This window comes from Neophocaena asiaeorientalis, unplaced genomic scaffold (assembly GCF_003031525.2).
Source record: "Neophocaena asiaeorientalis asiaeorientalis breed wild unplaced genomic scaffold, Neophocaena_asiaeorientalis_V1.1 scaffold547, whole genome shotgun sequence".
NCBI classification, from domain to species: domain Eukaryota; kingdom Metazoa; phylum Chordata; class Mammalia; order Artiodactyla; family Phocoenidae; genus Neophocaena; species Neophocaena asiaeorientalis.
Genome location: NW_020185330.1, coordinates 1,167,892 through 1,184,683, shown reverse-complemented (window position 1 = coordinate 1,184,683; position 16,792 = coordinate 1,167,892). Strand labels below are relative to the sequence as shown.

General features: G+C 39.7%; 1 non-coding gene across 1 annotated transcript; it reads right to left on the bottom strand.

Annotated features, from left to right (window-relative positions):
* Positions 1-13,409: 13,409 nt before the first annotated feature.
* LOC112392910 (U6 spliceosomal RNA) lies at positions 13,410-13,513 on the bottom strand. Its single transcript, XR_003001780.1, has one exon. It is a non-coding gene; the product is annotated as a U6 spliceosomal RNA (small nuclear RNA).
* Between the last annotated feature and the right edge of the window lie 3,279 nt (positions 13,514-16,792).

The following is a 16,792-nucleotide window of genomic DNA, read 5'->3' as shown; positions in this document are numbered from 1 at the left end:
GAAAGACATGAGCGGAGGGGTGCTGTAGAAGGGAGGAGAAGAGACTAGTGAGAACGTGGAACCCAGTAAGGAGGACCCTTCAGAAGTTGGCATGAGGGAGAGAGTGGGTTTGGGGTCTTTTTTAGTAAACCTGGTTTTGGACCCGTTTTCACTTACTACTTCTGTGACCTTAGGCAAAATATGACTCTTTTTGGACTTTAGTTTTCTCACCTGTAAAAGGAGAGGGTAGATGCTGGCTAACATCTGTCTACCCCTAACTTTTTTTTTTTTTTTTTTGTGGCACGCGGGCCTCTCACCGTTGTGGCCCCTCCCGCCGCGGAGCGCAGGCCCAGCGGCCACGGCTCACGGGCCCAGCCGCTCCGCGGCGTGCGGGACCCTCCCGGATCGGGGCACGAACCCACATCCCCTGCATTGGCAGGCGGACCCCCAACCACTGCGCCACTCGGGAAGCCCCTACCCCTAATATTCTTTGATTCCAAGAACCTTATTTACCTTCTGCTGCAAATCTAATTCTGGATGGCTTGAGTCAATTTTGTATCCTTCACCTTTCTAAAATGGGTATGGCTCCTTTTGGGATCACAGCGTGAAATAAAAGACAATTGAAAGTCCCATTGATCTGGCCACAGTTTGGGGTAGAAGTGAGAAAATGAAATTCTTGAATTAGAACTTATTCAAACCTATCTTACTTATAACTTATTTCAACTGTACCAACTTTTCAAGCATGGTTGATTTGCAACAGAGAAAATTTTATCTTGCTGAGTTTACAACCTCATGGGATGGAAGCATGATTCCAGCTCTGAAAATGTGTGGGTTACTTGGGTTACTTCTTATATAAACACAAGGGTTTGCTTTAGGGGTAGAGGCCAGATTTCATGACTGTAACTGGAAATCTTAGGGAACAGATGAATCATATAATACATCACTTCAACCGGAAAATGAATGTATCCTCTTGTTAGTTTATCTCAAAATGCTTTGTGAAAGCTAAGAGCTGGAGGGACCCACAGCCCAAGCCATGTATGGGATGTGATGATCTAGCATAGTCTCCAGCCAGAAGACCAAATATTGCCTTTTGTTCTTTCCTGGGGTGGGGGGGAAGGATATGGAAAACAATGCTCTGGCCACGGAGAAGATTCAAGGGAATAAAAATGAATCATCACCAGCCGCCAGGAAACACCAGGAGTTCTCTTAATGGAATGAAGTCCTCCTGTACCTTGGGTGGGAGCAGAGGGAGTGAGGGGAAACGACAGCTGGTGGGGAAGATGGAAGCTGGAGAAAGGGACTCTGCAGCATGACTGAAGCTGGCAACCATGGCAGAGGAACAAACCGAAAGGGATGTGAGTTTATGCAGGTTTCCTGTGATGTCCCTTAGGGAGATTGTTTTCCAGAGCTGCCCTCCATGATTTCCTAATCAGCTGCCTCAGTCCCTCGTCTCCACCCTGTGCAATGTCATCTGCATAAAAATGTGGAGAATGTAACCAACTATTCACTGTGTCCAAAAGGGCTCTGCAAATTATGAGGCTGCATGTGCAACCCACTATATAAAGGGCCTCCCAGCAGCAGGCTGGGAAGGGGAGCTGCTGCCCTAGGCCAGGGAGGCCCAAGGGTCAAGGGACATCTGGAGCCAAGTCCAGGCTGTAAACTGAAGCTTTGGGGGAATTTCAGGCACCTCCTGCTGCTTGCTGGACCCCGAGGCATGGGATTTGGGCTGGATTCTCTCTTGCTTCCTGTGCTCCTTTAATTAACTTAATTAGTTTATTACTTTTTAAGCATCCTAATATCTCTCCATTTATTTGGGTCTTCTTCAGTGTTTCTATATAAAGTCTTTTTTTTTTAATCTTTTTTTATTATGGTCATTTTCAAACATACCAAAAATAGAAAGGAAAGTATGTCGAATCCACACAATCCAGCTTCAGTATTTATCCGTATTTTGCCAAATTTCTTTCACTTATGTCTCCTCCACTTTTTTTTCCTATGGTGTATTAGAGCAAATTCCAAATACATCATTTCAACTGTAAAATCTTGAGAATGCATTGTTAGCAGTAAGGTCTCTTTTTTTCCACATAATAATACTACTATCATATGTAATAAAATTAGTAATTTTTTAATATATAACCATGGACAAAGACCATATATTTCTTACACCATAGGATTCAAACAAGATCCACATACTACACACATTATTTCCTCTCTCTTTTTTTTTTCATGCCATTTATTTGTAGGAGAATTTTGATCAAATGTTTCTATAGAGTTTTCATAACCTAGATTTGGCTATTGCATCCTTGTGGTATTTTTCCAAGGATTCCTAGTTCCTTTTTATTGGGAAATGGTATTTAGAGACCACCATCAGGGCCTGAGGGATTATTCTTTGCTACTGAATTGTCATTGTTTTGTGGACTTTTCAGAGTAAACAATGAGAAAATATATACATTTGAAAATAGAAAAGCTGAGTTCTTACTGACATTTACAATTTAAATTTAAGATTACAGGGTTTTTTCTTAACTTACTTGTTTTGTGTTTTCATCTCACTTCTCCCTTGCTGAACAGTTTGGTTTCTATGATATTAATATCATTACTAATTAGCTTCTGGTGTATCCGTGGGGAGGAAGGCGATCTCCGCGTCTTACTCTTCCACCATCTTCCTACAACACGTTTGATGCAGGTTAAGATTTCTTTGTAATAATTCCATGGGGGCAATATTATGTCTTATGTCTCTGAGGATATTAATTATAGGGGGTTTTTTTTGCATTGATATATTTTAAATTCCTTTTATTGTTTCTGTTTTCGCTGTTCACATTTTCTTAAAGATCTGGTGCACCTTGGCCGTTGATTCAAAAATAAGAGATACTGGGCTTCCCTCAAAAAAAAAAAAAAAAAAAAGAGAGATACTAAAACATCAGTATTACTAATAACAGTAAGATTACTGACATGAGTATAATATCAAAGAAGTTAAGTAAAAATCCCATAATCTTGTATTTGAATAGGAAATATCAGTATGAATTCATTTTTTGTCTCTTAAAATCAATTAAAAAGAACATATTTCATTGCTTTGTCTCTTAAAAAGGCCTAGAAGCAATGAATTTAGTAGTAATAAGTCCAACAAGCATTCAGATTATGGTCTCTAAATACCATTCCCACTAAGAGGAACCAGAACTCTTTGGGAAAATGCTTGATTCCAAGTCTAGGGCAGGAATTAAAAGGTGAGTCCGGGATATAGTTTTATGTCAAAGAAGAAACAGGAAGTGTTTCAAAACAAAGAGAGTCACATCAAAAGGCTGCAAAAGCCATCCTTAAGAGGCTCTCACTGGCCAAAGAAGGGGCAGTTTGAACATGAAAAATAATTAGAACACATCAGATAACTAAAAATTCATGAGGTTATAGTGATTTTAAAAATATGTCATTGGTTATCTTTGGAGGTTGCTAGAGCACCAAATCATTACTAAAAAATGTATTAAAAAGGGAAATATCAAGGATTTTATTCTGCCTTTCCTGTATGTACTGTCTTTCACAGTAACCAAATTGTTGATGTGGAAAAGTTCTTTATAGAATAATTCAACCAGTGAATGCAGAACGAATGATGGAATTATAAAATCATCATTTTGCAACCCCTAATAAAATAATGGATCTAGGCAACAATTATCAATGTTTGCTAAAACAATTAGGTTAAACTCAATGAAGAACTTCATAATGGAAATATTAGACTGCTATCACTTGAAGCCACTGATCAATCTTGGTATCATTAAAGGTAAAACAACTGGACTGTATAATGATGTCCTACAATAAGAAAAACACACCACCCCCTAGGAAGTATTCTTGCCTAAAAAAATCACCTGAATCTTATCTAGCCAGTAGGTTAGCTATCAGTTTACAGAAAACAAGACAAGAAAAGAACATTTTAAACAAAACCACTAAGATGCAATAAATCAAATCCTGAATGAGATATTCTATAAGCCAAATGAGCTAGTTTCTCCAAAAAATAATGGCATAAAAAATAGAGGGATTGATTTTTAGAGATTAAAAGATATTTAAAAGATAGAATAACTAAATCCAATGTATGGACCTTGTTTGGATCCTGATTTACACAAACTTACTGTAAAATATATCTGAGATAATCAGGGAAATTTGAAGATGGACTTAGTATTCTGTTTTATAAAGGAATTATTTTAAGTTGTATTATTATCAAAATGGTATGGTTGCCATTTTTTAAACTTCTTTATAGTAAAAGTTAGATGCATATCGAAGTATTTCCAGGTGAGTAAATATGAGATTGAGATTTGCTTTAAAATACTCCAGGAGAAAAAAAAAAAAAAAGATGGGGTGATAAAAAAAAAGGAGAATAGGTTTTTAGAAACTGCCGATAAATTGGTGAGACTGGATAATAGGTACATGTGAGTTCATTATACTATTATTTGTACTTCTAAGTTTGAAATTTTCTATCATTAAAGGTTTTAAAAATTAAGGAAAACATGAATTGTTGGTGAATAAAATCTAAGATATCTCTAATAAGCATAGTCTGAAACGGGACATTTCTAAAAGAATATTTAAATGAACAAAATAACCTGATGAATTAACAATCTCCTCTGTATAGTTCCATTCCTCCCTATATTGGCACCAACAAGTTTTCTAGAACCCAATCACCTCTCTTCCATATGATTCTAGTAATACACAGACAAATCCCAATTCCTCTCTTTTCTTAGAGCTATCTCCCTTCTGTTTATATTCGTAATGCCACCTAATCCAGGCCATGACAAAATTTCCCATGACTGATATGATTTACAGGACTTCAGTTTGTCTTACAAGGTTATATCTTAGCTTTATTTTTCCAGAAGTCACTGAAGGAGGCACCTAAGTTACATAAGTAAGCCCTGTTTGAGTCACAGTACAAGTCACAATACAACTCATTCCTCCTAAGCTGGGTTGGTTCTTCTCCACTGGTGAGTCCAGGCTTCATCCCTGACACAAAAATAGGGGCCCATTTTTCTCCCAAGCCTGTTACCCACCATCTACATACTACAGTGACCATAAGCAGAAATGAATATTTCACTTTCTGAAAACTAGCTTTTTCACAACACAGCTAACAACTAGCCTGATTCAAAATTAAAACCCTCCCAGTACAGAATTCTTCTCTTCAGAGGCAAGGGCTGGGGGGACAAATGCTCCTTGTGCTCTGCCCTCGAGGCCAGCAGATTGAATGTGGCCTTGTGTGTGCTGTGAATGTACACTGAATGACATCATGCATATTCAGTGGACTTTCCAGCCACCAGAGTCTCACTGATGACCAAAATTTTTCTTTTTAGAAAGGCGCTCTTCTTTGACTTCTGAGATTGTTTTACTATCCTGGTACTTTGACCTTTTTTTTCCAGCCTTAGCCATGATTCCTCCTCCTGACTTGTTCCTTTTCCTCTCCTTTTCTCTCCTTCCCTCACTTTTCCTCTCCCCTACCTTCCCCTGTTCTTTCCTCCCCTCCCTTTTCCTTCCTCTCCCTTCCCATCCTCTCTCCCTCTTTCTCTTTCCATTCTCCATACATAAAACTAATATCAACTATCAATTTTAGATGAATAAATGGAAACCTTCTGTATCACTTTCACCAGGTTCCAATCCTGCATCTCCGACAGACTACCAGATATTTATAATTGGGCGTCCCATTATTAAATCCAAAATAAAACTCATAATCTCCCAAAGAGATTCTTCTTCCCATTTTCTTTAACTTTGTAAATGACACTTCCAGTCTCCAATCTGCCCAGACTTGGAGCCTTGTAGCCATCTCTAGTTCTTTCCTTAACCCCTATGGTGAGCCAGGCACTGAATTCTGCACTTTCAATCTTTAAAATGCATCCTAGCTCATCCCTCCTCTCCATTTCTACCATCACCAGGTGGTCTGGGCCCTTGTTGGGCTGAATTATAATACGGGGCCCTCTATGCTCCTCCACCCTCTATTCATTTTGTTTTCCTTGGGTCCACTGGGCCCATGCTCACACCAGAGGATTCTCATTAAAACACTGCTTGACTCATACCACCCCTAAAACTGTGTATGATTATCTAATTAAAACTTCCCTGTAGAAACCCACATCCTCAGGCTGGCATTTGAAACTTTTCATAATTATTTCCCCCCGATGTGTCCAACCTTCCATCCATCCAAAATCATTTCCTCCTGCCTCTGTACGTACAATTTTCATCTCCTGTCCAAACCTTTCCTTGTACTTTCATTTCATTCCACACTCCTTCCTCTCTGCCTATCTATGGGCTATCCATTCTCCAAGTCCACATGAAAACCTCTTTCTTCAGAAGGGGTTTATGGATGAAATGACCAGATACCTGGCTTTGCTTTAAAATAATGGGCAGAGGAAATGAAGCAGGTATCCGTATATGTGGACCTTTCCTCACTCAAATGCAATTAGTTCCCCCAAATAGCTTTTATTTGGGAAAATAAAGAAATATTTTTAAAGTGCTCCTACTGAGACTTCTCTGGTGGTGCAGTGGTTAAGAATCTGCCTGCCAGTGCAGGGGACACGGGTTCGAGCCCTGGTCCGGGAAGATCCCACATGCTGCGGAGCAACTGAACCCATGCACCACAACTACTGAGCCCGTGTGTCACATCTACTGAAGCCCACGGGCCTAGAGCTGGTGCTCCATGCCAAGAGAAGCCACCACAATGAGAAGCCCGTGCACTGCAACGAACAGTAACCCCCACTCGCCGCAACTGGAGAAAAGCCCGCGTGCAGCAGCAAAGACGCAACACAGCCAAAAATTAAAAAATAAATAAATAAATTTATTTTTAGAAAATGCTCCTACTGTATAGGGAGTGCCCTATTTTGGAATGGATTGCAGTTTGAAGAGGGAAAATATTGGTGGCCTGAGAATGAGGAAATAGGGTTCTAGTTTTTAAGTGCTTATTATTAATAAGTTTTGTTTATTCCATTAACCTTGTTTCATCATATATAAGTTCTTCCATTGCTTTAGTTCATTGTCTCACTCATGGAGGTTGATTTTCTTGAATACTTCATGTTCCTTGATTGTGAATTTAGCTTTGTGATTGAGATTCCCTGTTAGATTCTCTGCTGCATCTGTTTGCGTGGTCTGCCTGGGAAAGAGGCCAGAGTTGCCCTTGTAGCTTGCCTCCTGGCCTGCTTTCAGGAGGAGGAAGGACAGGGTGTGCCGCCTTAAGGTCAGGGCACCTTAGTGGTTGGTCTGTTAGATGTTGGTACTCACCACTCCCTCCTGAGGTCCTCAGTGGCTGCTGCCCTGTCTCTGACCTGATAGAGCCTGGGGGCAGACACCCCATCATTGCTTCCTGGCTGCTCTTGCTATGGTATCTATGCCTTGTCTATTGCCCTGGAGCCCTTTCTGCTGCAAGTCTGTGTAGCCTCCAGGTGTACCCTCCACCCCCAGTAGTCTGTGCCTCCTTTCTCAGCAGTCTCAGATGAGTCTAGTCTACAGATTTCCTTTGCAATCCAACCGCCTCAACATTTATCCTTTAAATTCTTAATCTAGTTTTTAAGCAAAATTACTTTAGGCACTCAGAGGAAACTTCAACTTGTACTTAGTATACCATTTTGAAATTAAAGTCTCAGTTTGGGCTAAACTAGCCAGGTATCTCAGAAGCCAGCCCTTCGATGGCCATTGAGATGAGTGCTTCTTCACCCACCTTTGCCAAAAGTGAGACAAGAAGAGGACATGAACTTCTGGTTAGGAAGCAGGGACAATTTATTTTTCTTAAAACTGATTTCCTGTTAATATCTGAGTGGGAAGTTAGAAGTTTGCATCCAAAGAATTTTTTTTGTCCTTTAGGAAATAGGCCGCTCAAAGTCAGAAACACAGAAAAATATCTCCACGTATTTGCCTGTTGGAGTTTGAAATTACATAATCCCCACGTGAGTGGATGTCAAGACCCTGCATCTGGCAGGGCTCCTCCTCTAGGCTGAGAAGCAGTTTGGGTCCACTCAGCTGGAGAATTTATGGACACCTGAGTCCAATCCAGCTGAGTAGGGGAGAGGCTTGAGCGGGAGCCAGCCAGGTGCAGGCCATGCTTAGGGCTACATCTGGGGAGAGGGGATTCCACGTGGGTGAGGGTCAGCCCGAGGGCTGAGTCAGAAGAGCAGAGAGGATTTGGAGGGCTCTGGAAGTCTCATTAGACCTTGGTGGTGAGATGAAATTTGGGCGTTGATCTTCTGAGCAGGGTCAGACCCTGTTGAGAGAGATTCTAATCAGAGGCTACTCTCTTATTTCACGGAGAAGGGGGAAAATTGCAAGGTCCTGAACAACAAAAGAAACCTTTTAAAACTTTCTCTCCATTTTTTTTTTAAGGGGAAGTATGTCGGTTTATTCAGGTATTAATACAGTGTAAATAGGATTTAATAATTTAGTTAAGAAAGCATTGCTGGGGCTTCCCTGGTGGCGCAGTGGTTGAGAGTCCGCCTGCCAATGCAGGGGACACGGGTTCGTGCCCCGGTCCGGGAAGATCCCACATGCCATGGAGCGGCCTGGCCCGTGAGCCATGGCCGCTGAGCCTCGCGTCCGGAGGCTGTGCTCCGCAACGGGAGAGGCCACAACAGTGAGAGGCCCGCGTACTGCAAAAAAAAAAAAAAAAAAAAGAAAGCATTGCTTTGTTTGCCTTCAGGAAGCTGTATAAAAAGATCCAGGACCCCTTGACCGTTTTCTAAAACTTAAATGTGTGTGACCTACACAGGGGTGGGGTTAGGGAAGTAGGGTGGTGACTGGGTGGGAAAGGATAGTTTTAGGCCCTGATGATGTGTTCACCTGGTCACGTGGTTTTGTAAAATTTGCAAGAGTAAAACCAGAGTCTCTTTCTATGCTGACTTCCCTCCATCACCATCTCTTCATATCACACGGCAGCCATGTGATATTTTGGGATATTTTGGGGTCTGGCTAAAGGAGTGTTAAAGACACACATTGAGTTTGGGTTCAGTGTGATGTATAGTTTGCAGGTTCTCTGGGTACAGTTATTTCTGGTGATTTGAATATACGAGTAGCTCTCAGGAATTCTTAAATGTTTTAAATTGAGCTATAACTCATATATCATAAACTTGACCCTTTTAAAGCATACAATTCAGTGATTTTAGTATATTCATAAGGTGGTGCAGCCATCACAACTAATTCTAGAACATTTTCATCACTTCCCGAAAGAAGCCACATCAGTTCACTACCTGTTCTCTCCCTGCCCCCCACCAGCTGACTCCTAATCTCTAAATCCCCTCCTAATCGACTTTCTGTCTCTGAATTTGCTTATTCGGCACATTTCATATAAATGGAATCATACAATATGTGTGCCTTTTGTGCCTGGCATTTTTCACTTAGTAAAGTGTTTTCAAGGCTCATCCGTGTTGTAGCATGAATCAGTATGTTATTCCTTTTCGTGCCTGAATAGTACTCCATTTTGTTCATTCATTCATCAGTTGATAGATATTTGGGTTGTTCCCAGGAATGCTCTTCCTAACCAGTGTGTTAACTCATTCAGCATGAAGGTCCAGGGCCAGTGGTGGTATTATTCTATGAACATGGCTCAGGGTCCCTGAGGCCAGAAGTGTGAGAGCTGTAGAGGAAAAACAGGTTTGGAATAGAGTCAGAAGCTTTCATGCTAAAGGAGTGACTAATTCTATCTATTCTTTCCACAGAAGTGATATTACAAAATTGTTGTCAGAGACTATCGAAATATTTGCAGCCAAAAAATCTAGGAAAACCTATTATAGTGGTATGTCAGGTAGTCAGTCAATTCAAAATCATTTTTCTGAATTTGGGGATATTTTTGGTAATTATCAATTTTTTCAAAATGTGTGATTTGTGGTTTATTTTCTAATTTTAAATAAAAACTTTAAAATATAATTTTATATTTGTAATTTTTTCTTAAAGGAAGTCCCCCAAGTTATATGTATAAGTTGCAACCCCTCAAAACCAGGATCCACCCTGCCCTAGGGCCACACTTTCAACCTACTTTCCTTGTCCTATACTTAGAGGTGGTCAGGAGCTTGTTGAGGGACTTCCTCCAGGGACTTATACAGCAAGCTGTTCATTTTGTGGTTTTCCCTCCCTTTTATTGTCCACTTTTTTCTTCTTGGGAGCACTTCCAGGGGAAACTAGTTCATGCAACACCTTCATTAATGTACAATACCTTCAAGAGTTGCTGTAATTGATTGTACTCCTTTCTATGCTCCCCTTCCCTGTTGCGCAGGGTCTACTTACCCATAATTCAGACATGGGTTTGGCCATGTGACTTGCTTTGGCCAATGGGACTTGGACAGAGAAGTCCACGTGATATTTCCGAGCACCAACTTCAGGGGCTTCACAAGTTAGATCCAGCTCTAGGAGCCCGTGGTCCTTCAGCGTGCATCCTGGAAGAAGGTATGCAGGACAGACCTGCATCCTGAAACCTGTATTCAGTCTGAAGAGGGGCAGCTGCCGCTGACCTGCAGACCATGAGTGAGAAATAAATATCTGTTATTCTAAGCTACCGAGATGGGGGTTGTCAGAAACATAGTAGAATTGCAGCAGGAACTGACTTATTAGTTGCACATTCCCAGTCCACGCAGCAGAGCTGATTATCATTTATCTCTCAGGAAGAAGCTAAACTTAGTCCCAAAGCTCAAATTTCCTAGGTCCCTGACAGCAGATCCCGATACCTCACCTTTCCAGGTTCCCATTTTAGCATGCTTCCACCTTTTAAGGAAATCCATTTCTGAGTTAAGGTCATGTCTGCTTTTCTTCTTCTCCCCTTGGGTATAATTTTAAGTACAAATTATTTCACTGTTTACACTTTCTGTAATAGTATTTTTGCCACTTCAATTAAACTCCAGATGCAGCCCACTACACTTCCCCTCTCAACAGTGGCTGCACCAATTTACATTCCCACCAACAGTGTACAAGGGTTCCCTTTTCTCCACATCCTTGCCAACATTTGTTATTTGTGTACTTTTTCATGATAGCCATTCTGATATGTGTGAGGTGATATCTCATTGTGGTTTGATTTGCATTTCCCTGTTGATTAGTGATGCTGAGCATCTTTTCATGTACCTGTTGGCCATCTGCATTTCCTCTTTGGGGAAGTGTCTATTCAGTTCTTTTTGCCCATTTTTCAATCAGGTTGTTGTTGTTGTTGTTGTTTTGATGTTGAGTTGTAGGAGCTGTTTATATATGTTGGGTATTAATCCCTTATTGGTCATATCATTTGCAAATATGTTCTGCCATTCAGTAGGTTGTATTTTCATTCTGTTGATGGTTTCCTCTGCTGTGCAAAAGCCTTTAAGTTTAATTAGGTCCCATTTATTTTTGCTTTCATCTCCTTTGCTTTAGGAGACAGATTAAAAAAGTTATTGCTGTAATTTATGTCAAACAGGGTTGTGCCTATGTTTTCCTCTAGGAGTTTTATAGTATCTGGTCTTACATTTATGTCTTTAATCCATTTTGAGATTACTTTTGTATATGGTATTAGAGAATGTTCTAATTTCATTCTTTTACATGTAGCTGTCCAGTTTTCCCAGCACCACTTGTTGAAGAGACTGTCTTTTCTCTATATTGTTGACCCTTTGTTGTAGATTAATTGACCATAAGTGCATGGGTTTATTTCTGGGCTGTCTATTCTGTTTCATTGATCTACAAGTCTGTTTTTGTGCCAGTACCATACTGTTTTGATGACTGTAGCTTTGTAGTGTAAACTTAAGTCAAGAAGCATGATTCCTCTAGCTGTGTTCTTTCTCAAGATTGTTTTGGTATCTTTTGTGTTTCCATACAAATTTTACAATTATTAGTCCTAATTCTGTGAAAAAAGTCATTGGTATTTTGATAGGGATTGCACTGAATCTGTAGATTGCCTTGGGTAGTATGGTCATTTTAACAGTATTGATTCTTCCAATCCAAGAACAAGATTTCGCCATTTGCAGCAACCTGGATGGACTTGGAGGGCATTATGCTAAGTGAAATAAGTCAGACAGAGAAAGACAAATACTGTATGATATCATTTGTATGTGGAATCTAAAAAATACAACAAACTAGTGACTATAACAAAAAAGAAGCAGACTCACAGATATAGAGAACAAACTAATGATTACTAGTGGGGAAGGAAATGGGGAGGGGCAGTATGGGGGAGGGAATTCGGAAGTACAAACTATTAGGTATAAAATAAGTAAGCTACAAGGACATATACAAAATGGGGAATATAGCCAATATTTTATAATAGCTATAAATGGAATATAACCTTTAAATATTGTGAATCACTATATCATACACCTGTAACTTATATAATATTGTACAGCAACTATACTTCAATTAAAAAATTAAAAATAACAAAAAAATTTTAATAAATAAAAACAAAAAAGAAACAACTTAAGTACCAACTATAGGGGATTGGTTAAATAAGGTATATCAATAGAATGAAATACACTGTAATCATTAAAAGTGATGCAATAAAAATCTACTTAGTGGCATAGAAAGGAGAGGGTTAACCAAGCAGAATGAACAGTATAAACTCATTTTGTAAACACAAAATACATGTATAGGTCTAGAAAGATATATGCCAGTTATTTACAGTGGTTATATCTGGTTGTTAGAATTATGGGTGATTTTTATTAATTTCATTTAGCTTATATTTTTTGTCTCCTTTGCTAACCGTATTTCCTAATGTTTTAATTTTGCAGTAAAAATTAAGCCAATGTATTGTTATTTTGACCCTTACAACTGTTTTAGATGGATTGAGAGGACTTCTTTTCCTCTTTTTTTCTCTTTAATTTTTTATTTTATTTTGTAGACACTCAGGGGTTGGGAATAAATGTTGGGCTTTAACACAAAGGTGACAAGGATGATGATGGAGGTGGTTCCGTTCATAAAGAAGACAGTAAAGGTCCAGGCATGCATATATAAAGGGCATGAAATGCAAGGTTACCAAAGTGATATAGGCAGCACAGGTAAGATGGATTTCCTCCTGTGCCCTTCCTATAAAAGGTTAAGCAGATACCAATGAGCTTGGGATTTGCATTTCCTGATGGAGTCCAAATCAACACAAGTTGATACCTTCCCATCCCCAAAGGCCTGTAGGTTATTTTACTGTAGAGCCTTGGTTGGGGAGGAGGGGACAGATCCAACTGAGAGAATTTTCAATTCATTATATTTTCCCCATGAGTCAGAAATGAGCAACCTTTTATTGCTTGAGGACCAATGTAGGAAAAATAAAATTCCCAACAGGCTTAAGTGATATGCAGCAGGTTACACAGGAAGCTAGAGGTGAAGTCAGGCTGATTTTCAGCACCATACATATTCTACCCGTGTCACCTCAGTAATTTCTGAGGAGACTTATGATGGTGGCAGCATTGACAAAATTAATTCAAAGCGGAGAAACAAGACATCCTCAGCCTAAGCATCTGTCTGAATCATTCGGCGCCATCATATAGATAGATGGTTCCTAGAAAAAAAATATGGAATACGTCATGATTTTGTGTGTCATCCCTGGGCAGGGGCCATGCTAATCTCTGCATCGTTCCAATCTTAGCACCCGCTCTGCCAAAGTGAGTACAAGAGGACCTCTTATTGTCGACCGTGACATGAGCTCTCTACCTTTTTCAGAGAAGGGGCAATTCCGGATTCAGTGTTTCCCTTCTGAAATAGATGATGGCAAAGAAATAAAATCAATAAAATGGAAAAGCTAAACTATAGGGAGAGAGAAATAACAGAAACATAAAATTGTTCAACAATGTGATCAGCTAAGAAAGATCAGAGTAAGACTGTGTCTAAACAAAGGTGGTTAAAGCGGAGGCTAGAGCTGGGTTCCTTCACAACAGGCACTTCTTACAGGCTGAGCGTCCTCTCTGGCTTGATGATGATGCAGAAGACAGACTTGTGGTGAGCTGCAGGAGCCCGTTGTGCGTCTCTCTTCCTGGCTCTGCATTTAGTGAAATCAGCTATGGTGGGAGCATTTACACCACAAAATGAGCAAATGCTATAGATCAGGGCTCTTTTCCTCGGAGAACTTGTTGTTAAAGGTTTACCAGCGCATCACTGTGACAAACCACAGTAACCTTCCAGAGGAAAATCCAGAGAATATGAAGCAGTCCTGGCTGAAGTTCAAAAGTATACAAACCCTTCCCCAGCCACTTTGTCTCACTACCCCCTGCCCACTGCAGTCCCTGAAAACCCACCTCCCCAAACACTTTCTTGTTATGCCAAGCAGGAAGCTTCCCCGGGGCTCTTAGAGCAGGCCTGAAGACAGGGTACATTCTCAAGGAGAGGCAAAAGAATGAATGAAAATATGACTCCTGCCATGCACAGGGCTTGCCACCTCTGAGCAGAAAGTGAAACTTGAACTATCCCTTTGATCTTATAAGGAACATATAAAGGAAATTAAAAGGCCCTTAATGGCACTTGAATTTGTAAAAGAGCAAATCTCACTTCCTTTATTCTTTTTCTCCAACATCTGCAGCTCTGTCTTGAATACAATTGCAGATGGTTTTTCATTACCTTTTTTTAAATGTCTGGAGAAACAGCTCAACTTTCCAAGTAGAATTATTAAAAGAATTCAGGGCAGGATGTAAAATCTTTCACTTTTTCTAAGTCGTCAACTCTCCCTGCATTATCATAAGTTCTCTTAAGTGTAGTTACTTTCCTCCCATTTCCTCCCCTCCTGGGCTGCACTTTTGTAATAAAGTAGGTTCAAGGGACATGAGTCCTTCCTCTGATTGGGTTAGAGTAGGACGAAGGCAAGGGAGTGGGGAGAGAGAGAGAGTGACTAGGCAGCCACGTGGAAATGACATCGTCTCTTACTGTCCACTTTACATAGTTGTCATTTTTCATGCTGGTGTCTTTAAGTCTTGTATATATGACTGGCAGTGCCATCTGTAACATGCTTATAAGAACAATTAAAAGCTTAATTTAATGGCTATAAAATGTAGAGAGAAATAAGAAAAAGAATCTCCAGATCCTGAGAAATCTTCAAAAACGATAAACTCTGTACTTTAGTGAAAAATAATGCTTTAATGTTTTCATGATAAAAGCATCCATGCATATTAAAGAAAATTTAGACTATATGGAAGCAAAGCCCCAAATAGCTAAATCCACAGGACACAGATTCTTTTGTTTTCTAACATGTCGTGTTTTCAGGTCCATTTTGGTTGGATTGTCTCTAACATCTATTGATTGTGTGTGTGCTTCTATTTATTCAGATACAGAGCAGAAGATGCAAATGGGCAGCTTTGGGGCCAAAAAAATTCTGGTGTGTTTTATTTGGCCTGTGCAATATATTTATGATTTAAATTCAATTTTAACATGCAAAAATGAAGAGATTTCACATTAAATCCGTATTTAGAATTTTTCTTGAAAAATTGAAATTCATTCCCAAATGTCAGGAGCTGAGAAGAGGCAGCCCCCCTCAGAAGAAGCAGGTGCTTGCCAATTTGAAAATTGTCCCAGTGCAGTTTCTTTTATTTCTTTATGCTGCCTGTTTGGCTCCTGTTGGTATTTAAATTTGATGCTCTTGATGTAGAAGTTTTTGATTTTTTAATCATTGCACTCACTTTTTCCACGTAACTTTATGTTCAGTTCTTTAAGCAGTATCTCACTAGCCTTTCCATATGTTTTCTGTCTGATTGTACCAGTGTACGTGAAATAGTACATATCAAGTTCATAACAGTATAAAGAGCAAGGTAACTATTATTTGTAATATTTTCTTCCCATGTTTTCTATGCAAATATCCTTTTTAATAGTGGGAATCATATTGCACTTACAGTTTCATATCCAGCTTTTTTATGTGCAGCTAAACTAACTTAGTCTTCCCCACGTGGTTACCTATGTAGGTTTTTCTTTTTCTGTCATAATTATGTCATAATAAATATCTTTGTTGCTTGAAAGCTTTTTTCTCTATTGAGGATTCTTCTGCTAGGATATATTCCTAGAAATGGGCTATGCAAAAAAAGGAAGTTTAGGCAACAGTCTATGATCCAGACCTCATAGCCAAAGCCCAAAATAGCTATATCTACAGAATACAGATTTTTCGTTTTCTAGCGTGTAGTGTTTTCAGGTCCAAAGTCCTAATGAGGCTGGTAGTCTTGGAGGCCACTTTACATTTTCTGTCACAGGTGATTTCACCATTTCTTTTTCCTTCTCTCCAGTTCAGCCTACCACCTTGAAATTCCTCTTGAAAAAGATTTGTCCAGAGCCTACTGTCCAGAATCTGAATCGTTTTTTTAACTCGCAGAGGCGTGTAACCAAACTAGAAGACAGGTACCACGAAACCTGGACTGTGAGGCTGAATTAAAATCACCTAAGACGGGAAGGAGAGGCCAAGGTGGCCGCTTGGACTTCCAAGCCAAGGGCACCATGGGGAGTGGCTGGCACTCACTGCCTGGAGCTGTTTACTGGGAACGTGGAGTCAAACAGCTTTTCATATATTTCTTTCTCTGAACACTTCATGAAGCCAAAGTTTGGAGGGAAAGGGGAAATATGAAAATCTGAACCTCATTTGAATAAATGAATATACTTAGCTAGAGCAATCTGTAATCACACTTGACAGGAGCAGTTGTTTCTAGATTGAATTTGAAACTTATTTCATTTAAAGGTATTTTTCTTAATTTCTACCTCTGGACTTTAGGATTTGATTCTAGTGATTTTACTGCCCAGAAAACTGAGAGGGGGGAGCATGAAAGTTATAGTTAGTTGCTCCTTGCTCACAGTATGTTAATATAAGTATTGATTTTTGCATCAGGGCTAGCAAAACTTGCCAAATCCTAGCCTGCTTTTGTTCAGTCTATGAGCTAAGAAGATTTATTTGTTTGTGTATTTAATATAAGCTTCTCCCACCAAA